Source organism: Melospiza georgiana, chromosome 9, assembly GCF_028018845.1.
Source record: "Melospiza georgiana isolate bMelGeo1 chromosome 9, bMelGeo1.pri, whole genome shotgun sequence".
Taxonomy (NCBI): domain Eukaryota; kingdom Metazoa; phylum Chordata; class Aves; order Passeriformes; family Passerellidae; genus Melospiza; species Melospiza georgiana.
Genome location: NC_080438.1, coordinates 14314889 through 14339475, shown reverse-complemented (window position 1 = coordinate 14339475; position 24587 = coordinate 14314889). Strand labels below are relative to the sequence as shown.

At 43.8% G+C, this 24587-nt stretch overlaps 1 protein-coding gene across 8 annotated transcripts in view; it reads left to right on the top strand.

Moving 5' to 3' along the window:
- Positions 1 to 24587, top strand: part of PTBP2 (polypyrimidine tract binding protein 2) — a 242079-nt gene that overhangs the window by 136771 nt on the left and 80721 nt on the right. Inside the window, exon 23 of one of the 8 annotated variants that reach the window (XR_009114816.1) lies at positions 5844 to 6211. The exons of the other annotated variants lie outside the window; for them this stretch is intronic. The gene's annotated coding sequence lies outside the window, so the exon portion shown is untranslated. Of the gene's footprint in view, positions 1 to 5843; positions 6212 to 24587 lie in introns of those variants that run through there. 8 annotated transcript variants of the gene reach the window in all.

Below are 24587 nucleotides of genomic sequence, written 5' to 3'. Positions count from 1 at the left end.
GTCAACTCTTCCTTTCAGCAGCTTTGAAGCAGCAGTAATCTAACAAAGCACCTTGCTCTTGCTGTGCTGACAATGAGTCCAGTGTACAAAAAAAGAAATTAAACAAAAAAAGACATTTTAATTTCAAGGTTCACTGGAAAAAAACATGAAAAAAAAATCAATGTTTGCCAAAGAGAAAGACAAACTCTGAAGGGAAATGAAAAAATGTATTTACAAGATTCAAAGAGAACTCTATAAATAATGGGACAATAAAAAAAGGAAATAAAATATTTGTCCCTCTTAACTCTAAATATGCAGGTAATATTCCAAATAAATCTTGTACATGAAATGGCCTTAAGGACTCATCCAATTATATTGTTATCAAGAAATTATTAGGAAAAGCAAAATAACCCTCAAATCAAAGGAACGTTTGGAGCAGTTACATCTCCAGTGCATGGCTGCATCACCCCAGGGCTCGAAGGAGGCAGTGACAGCCCTGAGGGCTGCCCTTGGCACAGGCAGGGCCCCTGGGAGGGGTGGCCCCGGGCTCGTGGGGCAGCTCTGGATGTGGTGGTTGTGCTTGGGAGGTCGAGACAGGATCGAGCCCTTCTGCTTGGAGCTCCCAGTGCTTGGGCTGTGCCCTTAGCCGGGCTCCCTGGGGCCTCGTGCCCTGGCACAGGGGCTGCAGCCACCCTGGCCACAGCCAGGACAGGGCAGCACAGTCTGTGTTCACCCAGGCCTGGCGTGGCCATGGGCCCTGGGCATGGTGTCCATGAACACCCAGCCCTGGTGCTGTGCACACCCAGCCCTGGTGCCCCTGCACACCCAGCCCTGGTGCCCCTGCACACCCAGCCCTGGTGCCCCTGCACACTCAGCCCTGGTGCCCGTGCACACCCAGCCCTGGTGCTGTGCACACCCAGCCCTGGTGCTGCGCACACCCAGCCCTGGTGCCAATGCACACCCAGCCCTGGTGCCCCTGCACACTCACCCCTGGTGCCCCTGCACACCCAGCCCTGGTGCCCCTGCACACCCAGCCCTGGTGCTGTGCACACCCAGCCCTGGTGCTGTGCACACCCAGCCCTGGTGCTGTGCACACCCAGCCCTGGTGCCCCTGCACACCCAGCCCTGGTGCCTGTGCACACCCAGCCCTGGTGCTGTGCCCACCCAGCCCTGGTGCCCCTGCACACCCAGCCCTGGTGCCCCTGCACACCCAGCCCTGGTGCCTGTGCACACCCAGCCCTGGTGCTGTGCCCACCCAGCCCTGGGCTGTGCCCACCCAGCCCTGGTACCAATGCACACCCAGCCCTGGTGCCCCTGCACACCCAGCCCTGGTGCCCTTGCACACCCAGCCCTGGTGCTGTGCCCACCCAGCCCTGGTGCCCTGGTGCCCAAGGCTGCTTTCCTCTGAGATTAAATTGATTTTCCATGAGCACTAGTGCCAAAGATCAGGCCTAGTCTCTCTGCCAGGTCTCTAATGCCTTTCTCCCTATTAGTTTTCTGATATTCAGCTATTGGAGCTTTCAGTAAGAATGTTCAGGTCTTATATATACTTTGTCTGATACATAAAACATTTTATAAACTTTATCCATTTAATTCTTCTACAGTGTGCAGTATGCTGAAGTGGCATTATCTTCACTTCACTGATAAGAAGATTTACATCCACACAAAGCCAGACTGGAAGGTCTGGGGTAAGGGCTGGGTCCAGAGCTGCAGATGTGGTGATTACCAGCTGCCTGCTTATGGTGGTAGCTTGAGTGGATCTGTCTCACCCCAGAGTGACCCTGAAGGTCGGGCACCTTTAGAGGCACCTTTTTGTTCCAGCTTTGGCTAAACCTCACTGAATGTGGGGGGTTGTATTGGCCCTAGCTAGAGGCTACCCTTCACTTCAGATAACAGAGCAGATAAGCTTCCTTAGGAAACCAGAGGGGCTCCAAACTGAAAAGGGGGCATGGATCACCAGATGCAACAACTGCATGTGTAAAAGTATTCAAAAATTATCTTCTAGGTACAGCTGCACAGTGATGCTTCTGTCTGTAAAAGACAAAAGGAAGCAGCACAGCAGCTCAGGGACAGAACAGTGCAAGTGTTGGCCACTAAATATTCCCATGACTATGGCCTAGAGGGAAGTGACAGGGATAGGATTTATTGGCTAACTCCTGACTTGTATTAAAGAACTGTAAGACCTCATCTCTGGTATTTAAGTGTGTAAAAGGGAATTCATCCTGAACCCAAAACCCAAACCACTTCATTTGATGTTCTGAACTCAAAAAAGGCAACTTGGTTTGGCTTTCCTTTCTTTTTGTTTGTTTGTTTGTTTTGGGGTTTTTTGTTTTCCTGGTTAATTGCATGTGCCAGAAGGGATCATGGTACTTAATTTATAGCCACTATATTGGACTGCCTGATCAGCATCAAAGCCATTTACAAAATGTAAGTTCACCTAAGCATATCAGCTATGCTGTGCTGTCTTCAGCCCTCCAGAGCATGCACTGATGCTCTTGGATTTGGAAATGGTGTCGGTGCTGCTTGGCTGGTTTGCATCTTACTCCAAGAAGCTTTTAAAGAACTCAGCTCCTGAGATAGACAGAAATTTAATGATTTAAGTGAAGCAATGTCATGTCAGTTGAAGGGTTGGTTCAGGGTCTGTAAATATGATCAAATGCACTGAACACTGTTCAGCTTGGATTCACAACTCTGGGAGGAGGAGTCAGCTCTTACTGGACAAGGGGATTTTATACCCAATAATTAGGCTAAATGAAGCTGTTGCACAGAATGGTGGCAAAGAGCCTCATTTTGTTGGCATGCTATAACATCACATAATACATGAATGTGTTGCAGTAGGTGCTGCTTTCTCCTTCCAAATTTTTTATTACAGCCCTAACCATTGACACTTCATTCCCTGCCAATTCCTCTGCTCCCTTCTCTCATGCTGGCAAAAATATAGCAGGAGACCTAAAGCTGTAGGCCTTGGCAGGATCATGTGAATCTGCTGAACACATACATGCTGATTAATTCATTGCCTTAGCAACTGGAAAGTCTCAGAATATTCTTCCTTGCTTATTGGCCCTTTCAGAGTTAATGTGAGCACTAATGATCATACATGGGCAAAATACAGCAACCATTAACTGACTGCACCTGCAAGGGCCAAAAAACTCCTTTAATCCCAAAAGGTTACCTGTTTCACAAAGTCAGATAGGCATCCTTTGGAGCACCAGCCCAGCTGCCATACTACATACACTGTACACGTCACCCAGCTAAATTTTACGTGGTGGCACCAGTGTCCATGTACAGCAGTTTGCTTTTTGGGCACACACGTGACTGCTCCATGTGCAAGGGGGAGGGAATCTGGCTTTTGGAAAGCAGTGTGCAGATGGAACCCTTGATTGTGCAATTCACCTTTGTTTCGTCTCAGAAGACTGTGGGTCTGCAGAGGAAGAGATGTCCAGGGTGTTAGTGTAGGCAGGGCTCGTGAGTGCCTGTCTGGGTGTGCTGGCCCTTGGCAGCAGCCTCACAGGAGTCCCACAGGAGCTGGTGGCAGCTGGAGCTGGTGGCACAGCCTGTGCAGCGTGGGGCCGTGGTGCTGTGCCCACAGCTCCCTGCTCCCCTGGGAGAGCCTGGGGAGGGAAGGGCAGATGGGCTCCCTGGGTGTTGAGTAAACACTGCAAAGGAGCTGGTTCAGTAGATGGGCATGTCTCTGTTCAAGAGCAAACATTATGTTCATGTTTCATTCTTTTGATTTAGCTTTAACAGTGCTTATTAAAACAACATTCTTGGCTGAACCCTTGCTGCCTGATGAGCGTGTTCCTTGACTCAAAGTCCAAGAATGAAAATCTCTCCAGCTCTGCTGTGATGGATTATGGCAGCTCTAGACTATTTTTCATAGTCTTTTAGAACTTCTGCATTGTTTTCACTCAAGAGTGACGCTCTGTCCCTCATTCGGGTCATTTTGTTACTGGGGCCATCTAAGAGAAGTAATTGGATTGCCTGATTCTCCAAGCTGTCTTTCATCTAGATCCAAAGGCTGTCACACAGGCATCTACACATACATCAGTCCTAAGAGAAGCCCAGTTTCTTCAGGAAGACTTTCCAGAAAGTCTCCTTTTCTCTGACCATCTGTAGTTGTGGGCTCCCTTTTCAGCTGTCCTCACACATTCTATAGTGCTTTAAGACCCTGAAAATGCACAGGAAAAAAGCACTCCCCCCTTTTCTCTAGCAACTTTCAAAACCTGCCAGCCCTGTGGCAGATTCTCCTGCCTGTTTTGGGGAGCCCACACCAGCAAAAGGTCCTGTAATTTCTGTTATTCCCAGGAAGTACAGGAAGGTTCCAGAGCTCATGCTGCTTTCTCTATGAGACCTACAACATTTTCACCACCTCTAAAGTAGCTGCTTCTCTCTTTTTCTATTTTTGTGTAAACACAAGCTGCCCATTGGTAAACTCTGAGCTTAAAAATCCAAGTGCTGTCAGGAGGAATCTACATTTGCTTCAAGGCAATTAGGTGACTCATGGCTGTGTCCTTTCTTCAGCTGCATGGAGAGAAGTCAAATCTCCCACGGCTGGATGAAGCCAACTCCCAGCCATCCCTCTATGAATAAGCCCAACACAAATGCCTACGAACATTTCCCAGACTGAGCTCAGAAATGTGCTCCCTGACACAGAGCCACCAAATTAAAGGTGTTGAAGTGCAAGCTGTGTAAGCCTGAGGAAATGTGCAGAGCTAATGAAAGGAATGCTGCATACTCCAGACTTTTTAGAGTACAACGTGAAATAGCATCTGGATTTCTTCACAGACTTTTTTTTTCATGTCTGTGAAAACTCTGATTCCATATTTACTAATAAATAACTAACTAACAGCTTCTTACTCTGGTGAGACAGTTCCATACTGGGAGATTTACTTTTAAATTGCAACTGCTGGCTATCAGATATGATTTGAGAGTATTGATTTTGGAGGCAGGTATTTTTCCCTATGTACTCTTTCCACTGCCCTTCTTGAAAGATGCACCATTTCTTGTGAGTTTTTTTGGGGGAAAATAGAGTTTCAGGCTACAGATTTTATGAAAAGAATGCAATGCATCCTGGAGCTCAGAGACTACTGTGCTTGTATTAATTGATGTCCAGAGATGAGGAAGTCTTCTATTTTAAATCTGTCCTCCCCCTGCAAGAAGCATGGAATAATAAGAGGGACTGTCAGCAGAGTATCAGGTAAATGTTGCCATGGGCCAAAGAACTCTCCCTTTCCCTAGAGCTCCTCTTGGAAACAAGCAGCTATCAAATCAAAACATATTTACTCAATGCAACCAGTAGTGAAAAGACTGATGTTTGCAAATGCCACAGTACAAACAACAAATTTTGCCTCTAATAGACTGGTTTCCACCAATGTATTTTAATGGTTTTTTAATGGTTAGAATATGGGCAGGGAGAAAAGCCAATGTTTTAGAAGCTCCCCTCAGCCAGATAAAGGTGAGGAATTAATGCTATTCCAAGTCAATGCTCTTCCAAAAGAACTCTGATAACAGTAGTTAGTTAATCTTTTTGTTTCTGCCTGCTTGTGGGTGATCACATTGGGTTTGTCTTCAGCCTGGTTTGCTTGAACAGCACAGAAAGCCCAGCTTAAATACTTATTTTGGTCAAGCAGCACTTCAGAAAATTACTGATGCTGCCTTTGAAAGCTCTGCCTATTTTACAAAGGGGGGGGGAGGGAGAGATTATTTAAAAGTCAATGATATGAAACTAACTAGATATATTTGAAATATTGATTACATATATCTTCTGAAATAGGGTAATGGGATATTCCTAGATGCTGTATGCATGTTTATACATCTCTGAAATGTTTGATTAATGTGCACCTAATCTTTCTTTCTGTTAATAGACCATCATATTTCTTACTAAGAAATGAATTATTTGACCACTGGTACAAGTGGCTGAGAGAAGACCATTTATAATGCTGCATCTTCAGCTAGTGTTTCTTCAGCAAGTAATCTTTGACCTGGAAAGCTGTTTCACTGAAAATGACTAATTTTGCCAATTTTATTTTTTGCTTTGAATATGTTTTTCTGGTGGCAGTTTAATCTATCCTAAAAGACTTATTTTATACTTTACAATATTGGTAAAGCATAAATAGAAAATAGACAAAGGAAAACCTTCATGAAGTAAAACTTCAGTTCCATTTATGGAGATGCTATCCCAGAACTCTGAATTTGGAAGTGCAAAGTGATGTATTGGTATGTAGAAAGTTTAAAAAACCCAAACAAACAAACAAAACAAAACAAAAAAAAAAAAACAATCCAGAATTGACTGACTCATACTTTTCTTTGTTCATAAAATATATTGTCATTCTACACTGGTTTTGAGTTTGCTTTCCATTTTTATTCTAAGATAATCTCACATTTGAGTATTTTCATCATTTTCTATACCACTTGTTTCAAGCAATACCACTTTTCACATCTCTCAAAATTGCTTAGTTAGGAGATTCAACAAATCACAGGTACTGATAACAACAGTTGCTCTCTGCCAGCCTTGTCTGTATCAGCCCCAATCTTGCCATTAAGACTCTATAAGCAGCACTTCTGTATGCAGTGATTTTCAAAATTACAGTGCTAAACTTCGAGAAACAGGGATGTTCATCACTTTTGCACATTTGGTCATAGGCTCAGCTGGAAACACTGAGCATTATGCAGGCAAACAAACCATGACAAGCTACAGTTGTGGGACTGGGTGAATTTTGTGGAAAGGCTGCTGAGGGTTAGTTAGCTCCTTGGCAACTTCTATAAGATAAATTGAGCATTTGCACTTGTGGTTTTGAGAGCTCAGTAAAGATCAATAGGTAATTAATACAAAAGTCCAAGCTCTCTGAGTTTGGGTCATAGCCCTGAAGACAAGTCCTACTGTCCCCATTCTCCTTTGAACCCACAATTAAAAGTAGTAGTTTGGAATTTCCATCCACTTTAATGAATTTCAGATTTCAGCCCAATCCACATTTGACATTTAGAACCCTTTACAGAATGTTGAATTGTCACTAAAAAGCCGACACATTTTAAAATGCAGACTTTTTGCTTTGAGAACAGAAAACACCCACTGAATCCACCTATCAGTAAAATCCAGCCTTGCATTGTCTTCAGCTTCAGTCTGGGGATGCTTGGGCCTTTTCTGCACCTAATTTTGCTCTGGAATGACAAGAAGTAGCAGTAGGTTGCATGGTATCTGTGGGCTTTGACATGGAGATTTTTTGATCCATTTTATGAAGTTCTTCCTATGGTGTCAACTCTGACTTTTGTAAAGCAGAAGAGGAGAACTTTAAATAAGGCTTTCTTCCTTTCTTCCTATCCCTCTCTTCAGCTCTTTCCAGACCTTAGACCTCCCAAGGGCTTTTGGAAGCAGGGAAAGAGAAATAAAGTTTACCCTGGCTGGAGAAGGGTACAGTAGATGTGATCAGACTCTTAATAAGATATTTTAGGACCTCTCTTGAAAGGAAGGTGGAAGGGGGAGGAGAAAGTTTCCAGAAACCATCTGTATAGGAAAAGCAAAAGATTATGCATAGCTGGAGCATGTGAGATAATGAATTCCTGCCCCATCCCTTCTTCCTCCTCTTCCCCCCATGCTGTTATTTGGGGAGGTGATAAACTCTCTGATGGTGAAAAAGGTCGAGGAAAGTGTTTGGTTACTTTTTTTAAGATGTGATTTTGTAATTCAGCCAGCTCCTTCTGAGCTGAGAGAGTTGGGAAGGAGCAGCTGCACCTGCCCAGGGAGTGAGGAAGTACTTGTGTTAAGGGCTGATATTGATACTTTTTAGCTGTGCAAGTACTATAGTTAGCTATGTGTACTTAGCAAATGAAAGGTAAACCAGTCTTTTTGTTGTAGCAAAAAACAAACATGGGTCATTGGTTTTTATTCTCAAAAGCTTCTGCTGAAATGGAGAAGTTATCTCTGTGGGAAGTATCCACTTCTTTACCATTCAAAACATTCCAAAACATTTCCATCTATGCCAGTCTAAAACCCTGGGGTAAATCTCTGCTCTGTTTTGAAGCACAAGGAATGCAGGAGAAGCTGGAGAGGGTCTGACCTCTGGTGAAGACAGTTCAGCTCCGCCATGGTCCTCTGGTTAGCAAAGGAATCAGAGAGAAGCCTTGCTTGAGGGAAGTGATGTAAGAAATTCTTTCTGGAGATTTCTAGTCCTCTCTATTTTGAAAAAGGCCTATACTTTGCTACAAAGAAAAAAAAAAGCAGTTTTTATTATTTAAGAAAGATAGCTCCTAAGAGTTTTTGACAAGCTCAATACTAAAAAAGGGAAAAGAAGCATTGAGCATAGCACAGGAAGATTTCAAAAATTGGCTATTACAGGAAACATTATTGTGAAGTACATTTCTCTGAAGAACATGCAAAAATGTTCTCTTTTCCATTTTTCTACCTTACTGCTAAGGTCTGGCAGAGGCAGCTTCTAACGTGCAACTCCTGTACCTGAGGTGACATTGAAGCCTGCTGGCACTGGGGCTGTGGATGTTGGGCTGGGTGCTTCCTGGCCTGAGTGGGGTGCTTGGGTCCTGATGATCAGAGGGAATGAGTGACGCCAAGCAAGAAGCCTTGTCCTGGAAGCCCCAGCTCCTGCAGGCTCCTGGAGCTGCTCCTCCCCTCACCAGGCTGGCACTGAGCTGGGAGCAAGGCCCTCCTTGCCAGGGTGGTGTCAGCATGTGCTGCAGGGCGGCACCATGAGCTGCTAATTAATGGAAGGAAAAGGCAGCTGCTGAGGAAGTGCCTGATTAATCCACACTGGAGCAAAAGAGGGTGTATGAAGCCTCTAAATTTAACACAACTTTAGGAAAGTGTGTCTTTCTTCAGGCTTGCTTGTGAGTCAACAGCTCTTGACTTCCAATAAAGCTGAAGGAAAACCTGGAAAAGCAATGCTAAGCTTTTGAGTGAAAAGTTCAGACACAAGAGGCAGAGAAATGCAGACACTTTGTTTTTTCCTTGCTGAATTGCTTGAAATTTTTGGGTTTTTGAGCTGTGATTTTTATGTTCATAGCCTTTCCTAGGAGAAAGCCCCAGCACCACAGCTGAGTGCTGGTGCAGCTGAGCTGTGCTTACATTCCAAGGGCTGGGGGACTGCAGTTCCAAACTGTGCCCATATTCCAGGGGAACATGATGCCATGGGAGCAGCAGGTGAACCTGCCAGACAGGGCACAACATCTGCTTCTTGCATGGAGTAATAGGCACCTTCCCACAGAGGCAAGTTTCACCTTCCTGGAAATGAGTTTGGCACCATTTTTCTCTTCTATAGATTCTTGTTCTCTTGTGTCCATATTGATCTGTTCCACTTGGTTTGGTTTTAGAAGTAACTTTTTTATGCATGCAGCTTCTAACCCTGGGGTCCCTGCTTGTCACTCCTCAGCAGACAAGGAAGGGCAGGCCAGGACAGGGTCCTGGGGTTGCTCAGGCACCTCTTGGACTGAGGCTGTGGGGAACACTCCACAGAAAGATTGGAAAGGGGTAGTTATGCTAAGAATAATGAATATCAGCTATTCCAGGGGAAAAACTTAACTGGGTACTTAGGCACCCAGTGTGATAGTTAAATGATCTTAATTTTCCTTAATCAGCTTCTGTTACCTCCCCTTCCTCTCCAGTGGGGCTACTAGCAGAAAGGAGACAGGGGCCTCTGTAAAGTATCCTACAGAAAGCTTCCTGTAAGGCCTTCACATGTCACAAATCAAGATTTTTGTCCCATGGGTAGAAGGTGTTTCAAATGACAGTGAAACATTAGAAATAGGAAAGGATAGGGTTTTTTCCCTTCCTTACTGGTTTCTGAAAAGTGTGATTTATAAGCTGTCAATAATTTCCAATGATCTCAGTCCAGTGTTTACTCAAAAATCATGTTTGGTGTAGCTGGAAGTTGTTACTCACTGATGAGCAAGTCTGAATGCTGAGAATGAGAAATGATTGACATTCTTTAAGGTAAAGGGGGAGACTCTTCATCCAGCAGAAGCTGCCACTGCAACAGATGCTGTTATAGCTTCTGACACTGATCGTGATGAGTGGTGTGTAATGTCAGTAAAAGATGAGAGGCTACAACAACAAAGTGAAAAAGAAGCCTCTGAACACAAATCCCATGGCACCCCGGTAGCAGTTAATAGCCATGACTTCCGTGGCTGGAAATATGACTTTAAAAGGTCAGGCATATATTGGTTAACTTATCACCTAATCAGTAAATAAGCACAAGAGCTTGCTAATTAGTGATCTATTATTATTTGACTCTAGGTTTGTTGGGGTTTTTTTAATAATTTTGGTTCCATTTTTTCCTATGGCTTTTGGCAAATATTGCCCAGTTCTCTTTTTATTTCAGGTTCTCCTTTTGGTTAAATATAGCAGATATTTACAGAGAATAATTCATAGCAGAGCTGCACATCGTCCTGAATACTGTGATGCACTCAGGGGTAATGCTGCATTTTGGGCATCTCACTAGCAATATCAAACAGCAAGTTTCCATCTGCAGTTATAAACTTTGTCCCTAAGTAGGAGGAACAGCCTTGGGTTTCACACCCCCTCCCTCATTTTGCTGCAGAGTCCCTTGCCAGGTTAGTGGAGCAGCATGTGCCTGATGAAAGCACCCAGGAAGCTGTTGGGAGTCACACCAGGACTCCCAGTTTCAAGGAAATCTCTCCTGAGCAAGGAACCTTGAGTTACCATGAATGAAGGTCCCTTTTCGGAGTAGCCTTTCACTAAACCCCCAAAAGTGTGGATAGTGTTCACTTAATGAACTATGTAATCTGCTAGATGGCAGAGTGCGTGGACTTTTTTACTGTCTTTCTGGAGGGATGTTCACCTTCAAGCCATGATATAACTCTTGTCCTCCCAGCTTTATTTTTACAAGTGGAATTAAAGTCTTTAAATTGTTCTGTAAGTTGACAAATATTTACCCTGCTGCAATGTGTAAATCAGTCCCTTGTATGCATTAGTAGTAAAGCTCGGTGTGGTTATATCCAGGTCTCTTGACAATTGTGCACATGGTAAGAATGAAGTGAGAGGAGATGCAGGGCTGAAATGTGACCCCCCCTTGCCAGCCCACAGTGCTGTGGCCGTGTGCTTGTCCCTGGCTGGAGATGTGGCCCTGGTCTGTGATGGGGATGTGTTGCTCTGTTTGCTCCTGCAGTGAGGCACGCCAAGGGTGCCCCTCCTGTCTGCCCACAAGGACAGAGCCCCCCACCCTCAGTGGGGCTCAGTTGGAGGCCAGGCACCCCTGGGTGCTGCTCAGGAGCCAGCCCTTGCCTCTGCTGCCCGCAGGGAAATGCCACAAGGCAGAGCACAGACACCTCCACTGCTGCCCTTCACTTCTCATCCTTCTCTTTTTGTTCCTTTGTGCTTCAACTTCTTTAATTGCTGAACTTACTGTTGGGCTCTGGGCTATCATAATTCTGTTTTCTTTAAATGCAAGAGTTCTCAGTGTTGCCTGTTGGGGCCAGTGTGTTCAACAGTGCAATTTTTATTCATAAAAGTACTTTCCCTCACATGATAAATTTCACATGTGTTTCTCCAGGAGCTACAGCAAATCCAGTTGAGGGTACATGTTTTCATATGATCAGAGCTTAAAAAAACCCCACCATCTTCTTCCTTATTTTTCTCTTTTTCCATTTTGCTTCCTTTGGGTCTGGGATTTGTGCCCATATCTGTCTGCACTCAGAAGGTTTTGGGGAGCCAGATGCATTTTCAAGGGCTGGATTACTGCTTCTCACTCCCTTCTGTTGTTGCAGTGCCCCATGGAAACAGCTGTGGAGCTGGGTGATGGGATCTGGGTGTGTTTTAAGTGGTAGCTGCTGCATTTATCATGCTTAATGCCTGTAATCAACAGCACATTTCTGTCTCCCAGTAGTGCAGAGGGATTGTTGCAGTAGGTTTTTTGTGTAGGCACAGACCCCCTGGATGTCCACGAGTGAGCCAGGACACCTAATTCTCTTTCTTCCCCTCCCATTTTGGAGGGGAAATGGGCCACTTTGGAGGATGTTTGGCCTCACCACGAAGCTAAGCTGAGGATTCTGCTCCCCAAGGACCATGCTGTGATTGGTAGAGCAGTTTCACCTGGCAATAGGAGCTGGTGTAGGGGTTCTCTGCCAGAGTTTCCAGTCTGATGTGCTGGCCTGTCCCCTGTTCCCATGCCAAGAGCCCTGAGTGTTGGGAGCTGCTGCTGCACAGTGCTTGGGGCTCAGTTATTTCAGCCCCTCAATTCCACACTCCTTCCAGCCTCCTGCACTGAGGCTGACTCTGTACCTGACACTGAGCCAGGGGGACAACATTTTAGTTATTTGTTAGTGAAACACAGACAAACAAAACTTTTCAGGAGGCTCTTGCAGAAGCCTGGTAAGGCAGCATTTCTCTCCTCCCAGCTGTGATCCCTGCTAGGTGCTGTGACTTTCTGGAGTTTCTGTTGCTGGCTGCACACCAAACAAGGCTTCCTTTCCTACTCCAGCCTTCCCCTTGGGAATTGTCCCTGGTTCAAAGACTCCTCTGTAGGTCCATGGGCCTTCAAAGAAGACCTTTCCTTTGTATGGCAGCTTTGATACAAATGAACCTCGGAGGTTTAACTGCCAGATAAAAGTAGAGTGCATTAACCCCCTCAATTGCTCTAATGAAGCCAAGGTGAAGTTGTAAAGTCTGGGTCACAACTAATGGATGAGCCATTAACACTTCCCAGGCACAAAAGCACTTAAAAATATCAAACAGAAAATGCATTTAGTGACTTTCAGGTGCAGAGCCGGTCACGGTGTTTTGAGAGCAAACCATCATGAAAAGATTGCAATTTCATTGCCTCTCCCCTACTCTGCCCTACATATATTTACATTTAAGGTCAACTCTTCACAGGAGGGTTTTTGCCATCATGAATCTGACAGATGGCAGGTAACTTTTGTCTAAGTGCTTAACACTTCAAGAACTCATGTTGAGCCAGAAACTTGATTTCCAAATTTCAGTACTGATTAACAGTGCTGTACTGGCATGTATTATTGCTGGCTTATTCACTGAATTTATAACAGAAAGGATCGAGATCCTAGTCTCTCTTTGAAAGGATATCCTGCTGGATGAGTTAATTTTTTCCTCTGACACCAAGAGACTGGATTAAGATCAGTTGCTTTCCTCCATGATGCTGAATGTCCTGGGTGGATGGGCAGTGGAACCCTGTTCCAGCAGAGAGTACCATTTGTATATGTTTTACTGCAAAAGTTACTGCTCACCCTCAGTGTACTTTCAGAGACAGAGGAGCCTGTTTAAATAACATATGTGGCTGTTGAACAATGCAGAATGTTTCAGAGGGCAGCAGGCTTTTCCTGACAGGGGTTTGCTGCCTTGGACTAGGATTCAAGCTCCAAACGTGGCTTTGTGGAGGTGAAGACCTGAAAAGAACAACTCCCCAAAATTCTGTGAGGTTGCTTCTTCTGACAGGATCTTTTACACAAAGCCTGGTTATGCTGCAGGCCTTGTTCTGGGCCTTGGCACTGACTGCAACCTGGATTATGTTCTCCATAAAACAGAGCTATTGAGTGCTTTTCTCCCTGTTTCCCCCCCCCCCGGCAAAAAGCTAAGTGAGCTGCAGCCAGCCTGTGAGCTGACCCAGTGTCCCCATGGCTGAGCCTCTGCCCTGCTCACAGGGCCCATGTGTGGGGAGAGGCTCAGCTGTGGGTCTCCTGCCACCCCTGAGCAGCTGTGCTGGGGCAGTGCTGAGGGCTGTGATCCCTCTCTCAGCCTTTACAGGTGCTGTTTCCTTGCTGGTCTCTGGGAATTTTTCATCCAGGGCACTCCTGGAAGACATTTCTGTTGCACTTGGGAAACACTTCCACGCTGAGGCTGAGTGCATGTCTTACGCATGTGGCCTTGTTGCAGCTGTGAGTTAATTCTACCCACCTGGGAGAGGATGTGGGTCACTGGCAAAGCTGAGGGGAGCACCCTGTGGCACTGGAGATACACCAGCCCCTGCCCCAGGAGCTGGATGATTGCATAAGGCTGTAAATGAGGAATTCCCTTCCAGCTCAGCAATGCTGTGGTAAACTGTGTCATAAGCCTAAGCTTTCACCTGCTTGTGAAGAGCCTCCCTTCCCCAGCTGTGCATCTTTTGCCCATCTGCCTGGCACAGACAGGCTGATGCAACAGCCCCTGTGGAACCTCACTGTGCTGTGCTGGCATCTCCTGGAGCTGCAGATGAAGGTTTGGTTGCACAAAACCTCTGCTACTCCCTCAGTGTGCTGGAGCACACAGGTTGGATTATGGAGCTGTAAAGGGAAGATGTATGTCTTAATTACCTACCAGCAGTTTGTTAGTCTATAAAAGAGAAATACAGAATTGTTATTTAAGCCTCCTTTGTATGATTGTTTTCATACTGAGCAAATACTGCCTACTAAAATTACAAGGTGGGACAAGAACAGAGTCAGTAGCACTCCTGTTAAAACCTCATCCTGCTTGGTAAGATATATCTCCTGTCTAATTCTCCACTTGCCTGTCAAACTTGTACCACTATCCACAAGCAGAAGAAGGAACTGCTGCTGTAAAACTACACAACCTTTAGACTTCCAGATGAATCCTTAGGGCATAATTTAAGGAAACAGGGTCATGTGTTGGACACCGTGTCTTGCACGATGGTGTCATTATCTCTTATGTATTAGCAGGCTACTAATGCTGACATCTAATTAGCACCAAGAAACTGATTAACTCTCAATAGGGTCAAGAGAAAGAAGAAAAATAGATCTCAGGCAAGCAATTAGGTCATTTATTTAATAAATTAAAATACTTGTGATTATAAGCTCACTCTGTCATTTTATTTCTGTACTGCTCAGCTGAAGGCAGAAACAACGACAAAATAATAAATGTAACACCAGGTAATGGCAGCTTATTCAAAACACAGAACGCAAAATAAACCCACCTGAATTTCCTCTAATGGACAGTTTATCATCCAAAACAGATGTATTTATTAGGCAAAAAGTTGCATTCAAATACCAGTAAAATAAATGGAGTCTATTCAGATTTTTTATTCTCATGATTGGGCTGTTCCACACTATGGAGGCCAAGTACATAAACAATGCTTCAAGAAACCTTTGTTACGTGGCAGACATTTATGTTTATTGTGTACTTTTTGCAAACTAGCCTGAATGCTCAGAAATGGCAAGTCAGATGAATATTGTGCACGCAGCAGTCACCATCTTCTTATGTATCACCTTTGCCAATTAATCTTAATTTTTAAAAAAAATTAGGTACACAGTGTGTGGTAATTGGGAGTGAGTGGGGCTGTGGCTGAGCCTCATCTCTAATGGGTACAGCTGTGAGCAGCAGGTGAGCAGCACTGACAGCAACGAGCCAGGGAGTGCCCAGGGGCACTGAGCAACCACCAAAGGGAACAGAGGGCACACAGGGGCAGGGCATCAACAGGAGGGGATAAAAGAGCAAGAAGGGCAGATGTTTGAAGCTTTCTGGAGTGGCGTGATGTTACTGTGTGTGGGCAGAGACATGAAACCTGCTGTGGAAAGGTGTTGCTCTGTTTGGCTGAATGCTTAAAGCTTTCTGAAATTGTTTGATGTTACTCTGTGTATTGTGGCCATCTGAACAATGACATAGGCTGTGGTGTATGATGTGACAAGGCAAGACTTTTTGTTTGTTTTTGTGAAAATGAAGTAAAAAGTGCCTATCTGTGCTATCAGGTAGTGCATTCCACCCACAGAACCTGGTGTTTTCTGCTCTGGTTATAGTGACCCAAAAGGATTTTGCTTTCTATGCTGGAGTAGCCCTTCAGAGCTTTATAACAGACAAGTTGCCCATACTCCCTTCTTGCAGACTCAGTTTGAAGCATTTCTTAATTGGGTTCATTTAAATGCTAATTTTATTGAATTCAGACTCCTCTAAATCACAGAGGTGAGTTCTTGTCAGACTTCTCCAGTAATAATAATAATATTTCAAAAGGTTTGGACCTCAGATTAGGTTTGGACAAACGCTAGAAGGTCTGATTGTGTGTCCAACATTGACTGCAAACCGTGAGGTTTCTGGTGCCTTGTTTCCTGTGCAAGATCTCTTCTTCCTTGCTGTAGGCTCTGCTTCTTTGTCTCTGGGTTTGAAACTCTCTTACTTGCAATTTAAAGATTGCCCTTTTTCCCCCCCAACAAATCTGTCCATCTGATGTACATGTACTACAAGGAAGTGCCCAGATTTTTGCTGATTGGGACCTGTACTGCCCTTCACAGCCATTTTTATACTTTGCTGGCTATAACCTTTTGCCTGAGCACTGCATTTCAGTGCACACTTGATGGCACCCCATGGTTGCCCTGTGCATGTTACATGGCATTTAGCTCACTTGTGCAGGTGTCTGTGCAGGCTTGTGTCTGTGCTGGAACTTGTGGAAGTGTGGTTCTCTGTTCAGAGTGATGCCTGCAGTGTCTGCTGGAGGGAGCAGGGGCTGGCAATGCTTTCTCCCCTGGCCTTTCCTGCTTGTGCTCTGGCCACATGAAGCACAGGTTCTGCTCTTGGAAAGAGAGCTTCCCCCACCCTTTCTCCAAAGAGACTTTTAGAAGACCAAAAGGATAATCAGACCTTTACCAAGGCCCAAGATCAGTTTGGAGCTGTTAGGGACAGGCTTGGAGGGAACTGCTGCTTCTTCCTAACCTGCTTCAGTTGCAGTGGCCAGGGAGGAACCTGGTAGGCCCAAGCTCGTGCCCCCATGAGCAGCCTCCAGCAGCTGCCCTCTCCCCTGGCCGAGCTCACCCGAGTGCCACTCTGGGCATGGGGCTGGTCCTGGTGTTCAGAGGCAGGGAAATGCCCAGGGCCAGTGGAGCTGAGTCACTGCTGGGCTCCCTCAGTACTGGTGCTCCAATAAATGGTCTGACAAGTCCCTGGAAGCAGCAGCACACTCTGAATGCCTGTGGCAGGCCCAGAATTAAACTGGGGCTTACACAACTGTCTCTAAATGTAAAAATCAACACAGCAAAGGTCATTTAAAAGAACAGGAAAATAACCCCTAAAAATGTTTTTCTTTTCTTAACGTTTTCTTCTTGTTATTAAAACAAACATATCAAGGATGAAGTAGAGTATGTAGCATTAAGCAGTGAGAAATTAATCATTGGTACCTAGTCTTAAACAGTTGATTTTTTTTTTTTTTGAGAATGTATTGAAACAGTTGTCATAAACACCAACAAATGCAAAGCAGCTTTCAAGATGACTTTTTGTTATAGGCATATTCCTGAACTATTCATCTGTGTTAAATGCATTTTGCCTTGAATCATATGTCATGTTGCCAGAAAAGAGTTGTTTCCATGCCAACTCATTTGCAACGTGGGGGAAAAAAATCAAAGCTACTAACATCTGCAAGATGTCAGTACTGATATAAGCCACTTGCAATGAAAAACACAGAACTGCAGGAGGGTTTGCCAAATAGGCACTATATATAGGGTAGAATGTCATAAACTAATCGCCGAACAGTGCATTTCCATTCCTTTTTTGGCTGTATTCTTGATCTAATCTCTTTGCCAGAAAAGGCTTGCAGCAAAAGGAGCATCAGTGTCATCCACATGCATTTCTCTTGTAAAGAAGGAATTACTCAGATTTGTTTTTCTGACTCAAGCCTCCACAAAAGCCACTTAATTTAAAACATATAAGAACTTGTACAAGAAACTGCTGCTTCACTTTCCATACTATTTCCTTTCAATTTTCTCGGCTGCGGGGTCTCCTTTTATAAAGGTCCTATTCATCAGCAAGATTAATGAGACCTGGTGTCTGAAACTGTGGATTCCATTTCACAGCTACTATTTCCTCGGCATTCTTCTTCCCACCCCCATCCCTTTTTCTTTTTTTTTTGTAAAAGAAGATTGTTCGTTTATTATCTAAGTATTATGAAATGCCAGAGGCTGAGGCTCTGGAGCCTGAGCAGTTCAAATATCCAGATATATTTAATTTTAAGATGATCCAAGCATTGCTATATTTGGAGAGACATTGGAGGTGGCATTACCTGGGTTTTTTTCCTTTTTGGAGGTATTAAAGCAGTTCTAATTTTCAAAAGGTGTTTTTAATACATTGTTGTAAATCCTTTCTTTTTATATCTGGAGGATGTAGCAGGTTGCCAGGGTACAGCAGGTCACCTGTAGCATGTGCTGCCAGGTCCATTGTCTGCTCTCACACGGCTGTCAGGGCGTTTGCTCGGTGTGGCACACGGGGTTTGGCTCGCAGGCTGGGACGGGACTGGGGGCAGCCACGCCAGCAGCGGCACCTCCACAGCGAGGGGCTCTGCTGGACACGGAGCTGGAGTGCCCAGGGCCCCTGCAGCAGCTCTGTGCCCCCCTCCTGGCTGGGCCAGGCCAAGGGAGGATGTTCTCCTCCCCTGCCATCCCCTGAGTGCAGGGTGCCAGGGCACGGTGCTGCTGGCACTGCTGCCCCTGCACAGAGCTGTCAGCACCCGCCTCAGCTCTGCAGTTAGGTACAGGCAAGTGCTAGCTCCCACAAAGGAGCAGTCATGCTCTCTCAGTATTGCTTACCCCATGAAAGCAATTACCTGAGTTGTCACGGCGGCGGGGAACAGAAAGGAGTTAATTTCATGGGAGTCATCTTTGCATAAGAGAGATTTGAAATATCAAATTGAAACATTTATGGCAAAACCTTTTGCAAAGAGAAGGTCTTGACTACCTATGCTTGTTAGTAGGGTAGAGGGGGATGGGACATAACTAATCTACTGCATTTCAGGTATTTCCATAATTTTACTTCTACTATCTTTAGACTGATAAAATTCTCATAGAGATCATTTTTATACTTCATAAAGATCTCAATCCAAACTCATATAACTTTGCTTTATTAGAATGCGTCTGCTGAGACTTTTTAATAGAAGACTATCACAGGCGAGCAAAATTGAGAGCAAATGTAGGAATTGATTCCTATAGCACGTTATTTATTTCACTGAGTTTTGAAAATTAAACCTCAAGTAAGAGCATTTAAGGATATGAAAGATTACCTGATTTTTTTTTTTTTTTTGAATGAGGATGAAATGCTGTGAGCTTTGCTATTACTGTGAAGAAGTTTAGGTTATATCACCAAGAGCATATAGCACACACTTCAGTGTTGTTTTTCCATGCAAGTTCAGTGTGTGTGTGTATTTATATGTATATACATACCTTACATAGATGTCAAAATGCACATTAATATATGTAGTAGGCTGGGTAAACAATGTTAAATTGGCTTCCATCTGAAATACATTGTATTTAATTTCTGATACAAATGTAATTGAAAGAGTAGAAGGTATTGAGCTTCTGCTTCTTAAAATGTATGCGCTTTGTGCAGTGTCAACAGCATCCTTTTAACTAAGCAGTTTCTTTTTTTCCTGTGTGTGTACTAACTCAGTAGAGCAGGAAAACATCTTTAGAAGAGGAAAATATGACTGTAAAATGATTTTTAAGAGTTCATTTGAAGTCAGTCAGGCACAACACCTAGAAATGCTTTAAATTGGATTTTTTCTTAAATCAGATTTCAGGTTGACAGTGTCCTACACTGTTATGCCTAGAATTATAACCTGGAATTCTGTTGCACTTTGCCTATCTCCACTCTCAAACACGTGCTGCATCTCCTTCCCTTTGCACTAGCAATAATGCAACAAGAATAGCTCAGTCTGTGTATGCTGACCCTTGAAGAAAACTGAGTATATTTAAAAAGGGTTTCAGTTTCTAGAAAATGACTTGACGAGGCAGTCTCTGTAAGGAAGGGTGGGGTGTGTTCAGATGGAGATGGGGCTCACAGGGTGTGCTGGGGAGAGCCTGCGAGCCCCTGCCTCGCTGGTGACTCCCTGGGCAGCACCAGCCCTTCCTCTTGTCCCCTTTTGGCCCTGCTAATGAAGGTGCAGGTGAGGTGAGGTCGTGGTGAGACAAGAGCAGCCCTGGCCTTTCTGCAGCAGGGCTCAAAGTGCTCCTTGTGGGATAATTGACACAGTTATGCAATTACGGACACTTAGCATGAGGTTGGATGAGCTCTTGACCAAAGGGGCTGATCGTGTCATGCTTTTTGAAATAAATATTCCTTACTGCCTAGCTATACTATTGAGAGAAAATGACCAGCTGCAGGAACCTGAACACACAAGTTCCCAGATTAGAATCCTGTCTGAGAACAAAATGCAGAAATGTGTGCAGGGAAATGCAGAAAGGTAAAAACCCCTAGTCCTGAGACACCCCAGCCTGTGCTGTAGCTTATGATACTGGCTACAATTCCTGCATCATCCTCCGTTCTCATTCCAGGTTTGGCTTCAAATGAAGTTGACCCAAAACATAAGTTACAGTATTAAGGCACAACTGTGCCCTAACAGACTATTCTGGTAGATAGGATTTCTTAAGGTGAAACTCTCATTCTTTATTTTTCAGAGAGATGAATAATGGCAGACAAAGCAAATCTGCTGCTACTTGTCTCTAGCCTTTTGCTTCATCTGAACTCCTGTGGCTTCCCCTCTCTGAATGTCAGGCAGTGCCATTGCCCAGGTCCTGCTCTATCTCCATGCTGAGCCTTTACCCACCATCTGATTCATCACAGTGATTTTTCATCTCAATTTGATGTGTGAGCTGCTGGCTCCACTGCTGTGTCACGGCTGTCGCTAATTTGGCATGACTCGCATCAGGGTAGGTTATTCAGTCTCTGTTTTTTCTTTTTAAGAATTTTGAACCCGAGTCCATCTCCTAGGTAGGGCATTGTCCTCACTTAACACAAGCACTTTACTGATTTTGCTGTGTTGTGATCACAGAGTTAGTTTTAAAATAACATTTGTGTCTACTACCTGCATTTTCTAAGGCAGTGGTTACTTGATGGAATCAAGGATTGCTGCTAGACTCTTCTGCTGGAAGTGCCTTCCTCTCTCTGGCCTGTAGCAGGAACTAAAAGGACTTGCTCCACTTAAATAAAAAATCCAGGATAGCTTGATTTTTATCAAGGTTTTGTTTTTATGATTCAGTTGTCCTGATGATCTTTGATCCATCAGTAAGAGATGTCACTGAGCTTCTGAGGTGTGCTGTGCGATGAGAGCACGACAATGGGTTCAGCAGGTGATGTGTTCTGGTGCTCTTCTCTGTGAAGACTGGGGGCTGTGATACTGGTTTATTTTTCAGGACAGGTCAAAGACCTTTTCTTTGGTGTAGGCCCTAAGCATTTATTTTCTTAAAATCTTACTATTGTTAAGTAATCTTTTGTAGCTCCTCTTTGTAATAAGCAAGTTTCATTGTGCCTTCACCTGATGATTTAATATTTTGATCAAATTACCTTTGAATGCTGAGCCTTTGAGTGTATTTCTGACTTGGATGATCTTCCACATACAGTCTTTCAAGAGAATAGTTTTTAGAGGGTTTCAAGCCAGTCACTCAAATGAGATCTTTGCAAAATTGTTAATTCATCAGTTTTTTGAAGCTAGAGTGGCTTTTACATTGGACCAACAATGTCAGTGTAACTGAGCCCAGGGTGAGCATGCTGTAACTGTCCCCTTTAGTGTGCCAATTGACTGCACACTGTAGTCTGTGAGCTTGTATTTCTGCATGTATTTTCTATGATTGTGTCTTTTTTTTCCTCTTGCTTTGAGTGAAGGAGTTGCTCCTTTTTATTAGAAAACAGGCATCTTCCTCAGGTTTTCATGCTGTGCTTCTTACTCTCTTTGCTAAACGTACCAGCTACTCTTATCAGTCCCGAATCTGAACTTCTCTGCCATTTGAGGACCCAGGGTGCCAGGTATTATCTCAGGATGTTATTACTCCTACTCTCAGGATTTTTGGCTAGAATTATTTCAGAGTAATTCTTAAAAACAAAAAAAAAAAAAAAAGAGAGAGACACTCAAACACTAGCCCTTTCTTCTTTATTCTTAGTAAACCCTTTTTCTTTGAGTCTTGTTTTGTTCCTGATGGGCTTTGCTTTGAGAAAATTTGTGCTGTACATTTCAGTGGGTTGCACAGGGCTCTTGCTTAGGAAGCCATCAAGACCTCTCCAATCTTTATGTTCTATTACTGATGTTAGTGCTTAAAAAAAAAAAGGCAGTAAATCAAGTTGTAATTAAAAATATGCCTTTTTAAGGTGACTGTAGTGAGGTTTCTGTACCTGTAATTTTTCAGTTAAACTTTAAATATAAAATAATCAAGGAACATGTTCTGCTTGCAGCTCTTTCTCAGCATCCTGGTAATTTTGAATGAGCTTATCTACTATTCTCTTCTCTTTTAATACAGTAAGAGCCTTGCAACTATTTTTGGACCAGCTTTTTTTTCAAGTGTTCAGTCACATTTAAGCTGCACGAGGTTCATGAGGAGATATATGGTTTCAAAGAGAAAGCAAGCTTTGAAGAATTTCTTGTCTGTAGAAAGATTTGTATGTATGAACTCCTTTTCTTCCTATATTCCCATGTCTAGTGTTAGGAATTATTTCAATTTAGAAAACTTGTTTTGCCTCGATCTTGAGGTCATTCTACTTAATGATTCTCATTGCTGCAGATACATTTATACACTTTAAATTTGTTTCAGTTCTAGCAGTGCCCATGACAGGCGATAAGTATTTCCAAACACTCAAATGCAGCTCTGAGGAGTTTACAATCATCTGTCTCCAGGAATTCACATTGGATGCTTGTTTTAAATGCCTTGCTGTCCACTAAGGGAAATACCTGTTGGAGAGCCATGCAAGCTCTAGAGGTACCTGTGCTCCCCCCATCTCTAATGGATAAGAATTATCTCCTGCATGTCTGCTTGGATGGGTTTGCTGTATAACAAAACATGATTTGATCAGACACAGTTGCTTTAGGTGTTGGTCAGGCTTTGGTACTCCCTGGCTAAACAAGGTGCAACACCTCCAGTTTGGACATTCCTGCTGCAGGGATTGTCCCCTCAGAGGCATTTCTGAGACACTCAACTGCAAGTCCTCTGAGCTGAATGAGTGTTTATTTGCCCTGTGCCTTGGTAAGATCAGTCTCGCTTCCTGATGGAGCTCTGTCTCATCAGGAATGGTGTTGCTCTGCAGATGTTAAAATAGCACAGCTTTGCTTCCTGCAAGCAGCCCCAGTGTTGTTCCACCCACCCATTCCCTGCATGTAGGGGAGCCTACATCATCAACAAGAAACACCATGCCACTTTCTGCCTGCAAACAGAAATGTACTTGCTTTCATTTCCCTCTGTAAATGCTTTGTTCTGTATTTCAGCACATTTTAAGCTTTCTATTCTGTGTTAGCAGTTAGAATTTTCAGATTGGAGCACAGGTATTACAGAGGAGGGCCAGAATTAATTCTGTGCTGAAAGAGCTGTTCTAAACAGAAATAGTGCTGATGCACTTTGCCTTTTCACCTTACAGGGAGAGATTATGCATGCATCACCTTGGGTTTGCAGTAGGCTGTGCAAACATCCCTTTTGCAACAGCTTGAGCCTATGCCATATTTAAATACTACAAATATGCAGTTGTTACAAGCATGCTTTACTGCCACGAAGTGCTTTGATCAAATGTTCAATAGATATTGTGACTGAGCAGCACAGGAACACACAAAGCATTAGCTGGTATTGTTAGTGAAAAACAAAACCAAACAAAGCCAACATTATGTAGTGCAGTCTTCTCTGGAGATAGCATTCCTATTAAGAGTGAGGTTATTAAGTTCAAAAAGCCCAAATTCATGTACTTCTTTTTAACCTTTAATCTCTTCTTTGAGAACCTTATATGAAGCTATTAGCACTGAGAAGAAATCTACTGTCAAGAAATTGCAGTAAGAGTCTAAATTGAAAACAGAATGGGAGAGTCTTTTTGCTCCACTATGCCAATTATGTTGCCACTTTTGTTTCTGCCCTGCAAGACTGATAGGGATCTACAAATGCTTAGATCCCAAGGGATTTGAGCACATCTGGTAAAAATTGGAAATCAATAGGTTTTTATAATTCCAAGCAAACTGCTTCATTTTCATGGGGGTGAAAGATGGCAGCTATCCAGAGATGCCATGGACGTGGGTCCATCAGGTGTATTTGTTGGAGCCTTCTGCTCAACATGACAAGTACAAGGTCCTGGTTTCTCGGCAAATTAAGCCTATGACTTGCCTCTCAATTAGCAAGGGGAGAGAAAAATGTTCACTGACCTTTCCATTCAGATGAATATTTTGAAGCTAAAGAGGAGGATTCACTTTCTGGATGTGAATTTTAAATGTACTGGCAGTCCTGCTGAGGAGGCAAATGTTTAGTTTTCAGTCCTGTCACTAGACTGCAAATTCATCCCAGGTCTGGCTTGAAGCAAGTTTCATCTCCAAAGCTGGGAGGTAATTTAGTTTCCAGGGTTATTCTGTCCTGGCTTTTGCTTAAGCAGAGGCTACCAATTCAATGTGACAATGAGAATTACTATCCACTAGGGGCCAAACTATGCCCACCAAAGGCTTGATTTCCTTTCTGAAGCACATTTCTTCACTAGCAGTTGAAATTGCATGCTTTTTTACCTTTTTTTTCCTGAGCCCACTATTTGATATATTCAATTCCAGACTGTCCTTGAGCTCTCCAAGTCTCACCCTGAATCCACAAGATACAGTTCACTTGTTCTAGAGAAATGTGCAGCAATTATGAATATTATGACTGTATTTGTCTGTAGGGCAGGCAAGATATAAAAGTCAGTCTATTGATGACAAACATAAAAGAGATGTCAGTTTTCAGAGATG